Genomic DNA, 6,000 nt, shown 5'->3' on the forward strand with positions numbered 1-6,000 from the left:
GGTGAAGCTTTTCTTCTCGCTTACGGTTCTATAGGAACTGAGGGGCTCAAGTGATCCCACCTTTTTCTGCATGTAGTTGGTTACGATGCAGGCATGTGTCTGAAAATCGTAAGAACGGTCTTCAAAGTCAGCGTTCGAGTATTTGTTTCAACACCTCTTACCAAAAGTAGGAGAATTCAAATTTCTTACGAAAACTACCATGTTTTGGTTTTTATTCCAAAAACTGGCACGTTTCAGATTTCAAAATGAAAACTTGAATGTTCGTCGAACAGAAACGAACAATATTTCTATTTTACGACGTTTTTTCAGGGTTTTATTGTTTAGCAATTTCTTCTGATTAACTAATTAAAAATTTCGTGATGCAAACTATTGGAATATCAAGTAGGCAACTGAAACTGAGCTCCTGCATTTTTTGCAAAATTTTGAAAAACCCCAAGTGGGAGAAAATCAGTCCAAGATAAAGTCGTCCATGTTGGCCGGCAATTACTACATTACTAAGAAGAATCCGAAAAATATCTTATCGAATAAACGCCGACGAATGAATTCCATTCTCACAAGGAAAGTAATTCGTTGGTAATCGGTCTCGACTCTTGTTCAAATCATACATATGCGTTAAATTACGCATTATTTAGTTTATAATGCGGTTGTTCACGGAGCAAAGCGAATGAAGTTTGTGTAATCGGGGTACAATTCCGTCTGTCTTCGTCTAAGGAAAAATAATTCTAAACTTTGTCCGAGTTCTACCGTGAACAAGAAAAGTTATACGGTAAAGAGAATAAATGGACGAAAAGTTATAAAAACAAAATAATCAGGACTTCGTATATTGTCTTTGCAATTTGAAACAGAGTTCCTCGAGACGTACTCTGCCTATGACACATGTTTACTTAGTGTCACTGGGATAAGGAAAATTATTCGCATGGCCTTTCGCTTCCTTAAAATAATGTTGTTTTGTTATTACAGTAACACCGCCTCGGTCCCTTGACGTAAATCGAAAAATGTTACCGCACTACTTTCCGCTTAGGTACAAGGACGTCGACCATCAACATATTAGCCTGTTTGCTTAGATCTGTATTTTCCGTCTGCTAAAACTTCTTGTCATAACGTAGCTCTACTCTGGATGTGGAAAGTATGTTCAATATCATATAGGTAGAGATGCATGAGGATTTCCAAGGCATCTCGATCCAGTCGTGACTCTCAAAATTTCTAATTTTATTCACTTCTTATGGTGCTTATTATAGGGACTTACGAGAATGCGATTAATAAAATTTTTGATCCAAATAAAAATCAGTTTTTTAGATATTGCTCGATTACCAAAATCATTGTTTGGAATTTACACGTTAGTAAGTACTTTGAAAAGAAGCCAAACTTTTGAGCATGGATCGAAGATAGGCAAAAACAAATTAACTTGAGAGCTCCAATCAAACCAATTTGAGAAAAAGTGAGGTTTGACTAGCAAGGTTTAAGGGAATACAAAGGTCAGTAAAAGAAAATAAATCACCGGCGTAGGAATTTTACTGTCCGTGCTGAAGTCCAGATAAATGATTTCTTCCTCCTCATCTTCTTTCTTTTATTTAAATTTTCTATTCTAAATTTGTTTACTCTTATGTTTCGAAATTCAACGCACGCCCATCTCTGCTTCAGGTTGGATTTTTTTTACGAAGAATTGATTGCATACGTCCATTGAAATAAATGATAACTGATAAGTTTATGTTTATACTGATTCGTTACACTTTTTGTTTAAAAATCTATTGATAAGAGGAAATATTAATATATCTCATAGTTAATAAGATTGACCAGAAATGATACAGAAATTCTTCTTTGCCCTTATTGCGTCTCGTAATGTTCTACAGAAAAGTGAAGTTTTATTGACAAATCCACCATTTTTTGATATTTTGATAACTTTAAAGCGCTATTTTCCGAAAATCTGCTAGTATGGCATCCTGAATTGTTACAATCGTTACCTTAGTTTATTCATTCACGATTTAATTACACCGTGAGCGATTAAAGAAGCTGTTAACAGGTAGAAAAGTGGGCGGGAAGGGGTGACATGTTGAGAACTCCGGCGTAAACATTTTCCAACGAGTTGGCGAGGAAATTTTATTGTATATGTCACCTAAAATTCAATAAAAAAATATGCTGTAGGAAAAACTTTTTGAAAGTGTTTAAAACCGGTACATGAACTTAACTTTTGTGAACAAATGTCTGAGACTCTATTTCTTTCCCCGAACGGTGAATCGCAAGCATTTTATATCTTACTCGTTAGTGATGCTGTCGAGACGAAACAAGACGAGACCCGAAATCTAAATTTCTCGTCTCTTCTCGAATCAATGTCGAAGCTCGAGACGAGACGAGACGAGAAATTGACGTTTTAAACAAATTGACATTTCTCGTCTCGTCGAGAATCTCCAGAATTTCGAGAAATTTCGAGAGATATTGGGAATTGGGATTATTAGGAGCATTTGGATACTTATTTTCTAAACACCATCCCCCACACACACACACATATATATATGTATATGTACTATACAAATGAGACATAATCCATGTGATTTCGTTCTGTCAAGAATCGTGAGTTTCTGGAGAAAGAGGACTGGTTATATCTCATCTATGGGTCAGGTCGATGGAACAGATGTAAGTACTGCAGAGTTTAATTTCTCATGAAAATAACCACAGAAGTTAAATTCCGGCAAGGAATTTCTTGCAAAATTGATGGTTATTTATATCGCGATAATGATTATTATATAAATAAATCGGCTACCACCGATATTACATTTACGTAATTTCAGTTACCTTCTAAAACACAAATGATAGAGAAATTGTACATATACGTATATTATAGGTATGCGGTAACTGATTTTACAAAAATATATGTGATGTAAAGAACTTGCAACTCTACATTTTCCAATTCTTTTCTTTTCTGATGTCGCTAAGAGATTAAGGGCTGTTCGGACCCACTGGCGCCTTGGAGGGCCCAAGAGCTTCAGGTTCCGACGTCTGGGTCGCAAAAGCTGCGTGAGATTTGGGAAAAAGCAGATAAACCCATTTATCGTTCAAAGAGCCCTCTGTTTATGTTTATATTGCCTATCCAGCACTCTGCGCGTCGATTTGTTTTCGAACCCGCGATCTTGAGGAAATAAGATTCTGGATACTAGTGAGTCAATAATTTAATACGCGTCTAGCTAAGATTCGATCTTCTCCTTTTTGAGAGTGAAATTTTAAAAATGACCCAAAATTTACTTTCAAACTAAAGAGAAACTCGAATTTTACTTGGACACAATTTATTTTTCTTCTTCGTTTTCGACAAGAAATGATTATTGTGTACTCATTTTTTTTCAACTTTGTATTTTTGAAAAAAGGAAAGAAATGTTAGCTGATCTCCGCCCACTCTTTATGAGCTTTGATGAAACTACTTGTTTTGAGTTTTGCATTTTGAGAAAAAAGTTTCATCAATTTAAAACTGGCCCTTTTGAAATTTTTTTTTATTTTTTAATCGCAGTTCTACTTTGGGTCTGACAGTACCCGAAAATATTTTATGGTTAAAATCGAAAGAGGTCCTGCCTATATGTATATGTAAATGTATTCCTATGTCTCCAAGGGTTTCTAATAATTCTGATTCCAGATTTGTCTCGAAATTCTCGAGATCCTCGACATTCTCCAGAATCTCGACGAGCCTCGAGACGAGACGAGAAATCCGTTTCGAGATTTCTGGAAGACGACACGAGAATCTCGATCCTCTCGTCTCAACGGCATCACTAATCCTGCTGACGCGATGTCAATGTTGTGAAAAGTACAAAGTTGACAGTAGAAAATCCCATGTATGCTTCTGAAAGGGTTCACTTTTATGTACCTACATGCAAATGATCATACATTTGAACCTTACGATTAGCAACTTCGAATTTTCCTACTTACCGATATCAAGAGGTTTAAATACGGTGAAACGATCCTTACGATATAAACTATTCCATCGTCATTCTGTTAAGAGCGAGTAGACTCGTGAAAGGTGCCAAAAAGCGCAACTGATTCGGCTCCTGAAGAATATACAATCACGTTTATCAGGATCACCTGAAATTGGGGCCAATTATTGAAAAAAGCTCAAAATCTTTTACCGAATCCGCTCAATCCTACACAACACAGATTCGTTAACAACTACGAGGTAACTCGTAAACTTTCTGAGTTCGCTGCCATATTTTTAAGTGCTCTTTTATACTTCAGAATCGAATTATCAATCGTTATATAATACCTACTGCTAATGTGAGAAACTTTTCTGCACAAAAAGCATAAGCAGCGACAAAATTATAACGTATACGAGGTACTGTGATGCATTTGACACAAAAGCACGGAGTGTTTTTTCACTCAAGGTCAATTAACCTCCTCTGGCATGACTCGGGTACTGTAAGATTTACTTCAACCTAATCAGAGTCGAAGTAACCGTGCAATTCTGCTGTCAAAAGTTTCATTAACAAGACAAATTCGAGTGGAAAATTTGTCAGGATCATTCACTTGACACTTTTCGATCGACCAGCCTTAATTTCAAATTTTTGATCATATTGGGATTTATTGACTTCAAGAAATCCGGTGAGCATTTTCATAAAAAGGGAATAAAATTTGAAATTCTTGATCGCCCATTTTCATTTCGAATTGACTGTGAACTAGACGAAGAGTGTAAGTCTCAGAATTAAAATTGGTTTGTGAGCTACAAAATTCGAAATTTTTTTTTTTAAATTCCCCATGCCATTGAAATGGAGAATAGAAATCCGCGATGAGCGACATCTAAATATTAATATTAAGAGCACCGCCTTCCACAGGCATCCCCCCCCCCCCCCCCTTCCCTGAAATTATTTCAGAGGAGATTTTGAAAAAAGAAAAAACAGTCGATATTTTTGAACCAGTCTGAAATAGGGCAGATTCATTACTTTTCGACGGAAGTGTGCGCACTTGGGTCAGCGATTTTGATGTTGATTTTTTCTTCGAAATTGGGGTAGAAAAGGAGATGATTCTGAAAATTTCAGCCCGATACGATCAAATTTGACCGCTGGAGAAATTTTTGAAATTTAATAAAAGACGATTTTTCACTAATTTAAAAAAAATTGTATCTTAGCTTCAAATTAACTTGAAGGCTCGTTTGAAACGGCATTCTCCTCTGTTGACCTTCTGTTTTCAAGAAAAAAATAGATCCTTAATTCGAACTGAAATCCGGCTTGGCGGGGAGCTTCCAACTGAGTCATTGTTGTAGCGAAATTTTACCTGTTTTTGAGACTTTCAGAACTCCAGTTTTCAATGTAGAGGGTTGACTAATTGCTGATATTTTCCATCGAGGTCTATGCTGTTGATATATGCCCTACATTTCATTCATATCTTCTATTTCTTTAATATATAGCCACACAATGCCGATCGATTTTTGAAAAATCGCTATTTTCAGATAGTTGTAACTTTCTTCTTTGAAGTTCCATTTACTTCAAAATTTCAGGAACGTTGGTTTCTTTTATCCCCAGCAAGCCTTGAAAATTTCAAGTTTGGAATCGAGCCAGAATAAGAGCTATGAATTGTCAAAGTACCCGAAAATTGCATTGAAACCGACAATATTCACGTTCATTAAATAGGACGCCTGAAAATAAGTAAAAACATATATGTTTCTTATTGCCCTGAGAAAAACTTCGTTTGCTGTAGTAACTAGAAAAATTCAGTAAAACAGGTATCGTTTAAAAAACTGTTTGAATACTGTTGGAATTACGAAAAACGAGGTACCTACACGTAACGATTTTGCGCTATCGTCGATCCTTTTTTGGCAATTGCAACGCATAATCAGTTTGTTCGGTTTACTGTACTTTTTTAGTTAAATAAGGCTTTAACGTCAATTTATCGTTGCACAAGCATGAAATTTCCGCAACAGTTGCAAGAAAATAAAGTAACAGTGATCGTAACGAGAAAGAAGAGTAACGGATACTAGATTTTCTGGTATCATCTACAAAACTAACTTTTATTCTCTACCCAGAACTATAT

The sequence above is a fragment of the Neodiprion fabricii genome, chromosome 1 (genome assembly GCF_021155785.1).
Source record: "Neodiprion fabricii isolate iyNeoFabr1 chromosome 1, iyNeoFabr1.1, whole genome shotgun sequence".
Classification (NCBI taxonomy): domain Eukaryota; kingdom Metazoa; phylum Arthropoda; class Insecta; order Hymenoptera; family Diprionidae; genus Neodiprion; species Neodiprion fabricii.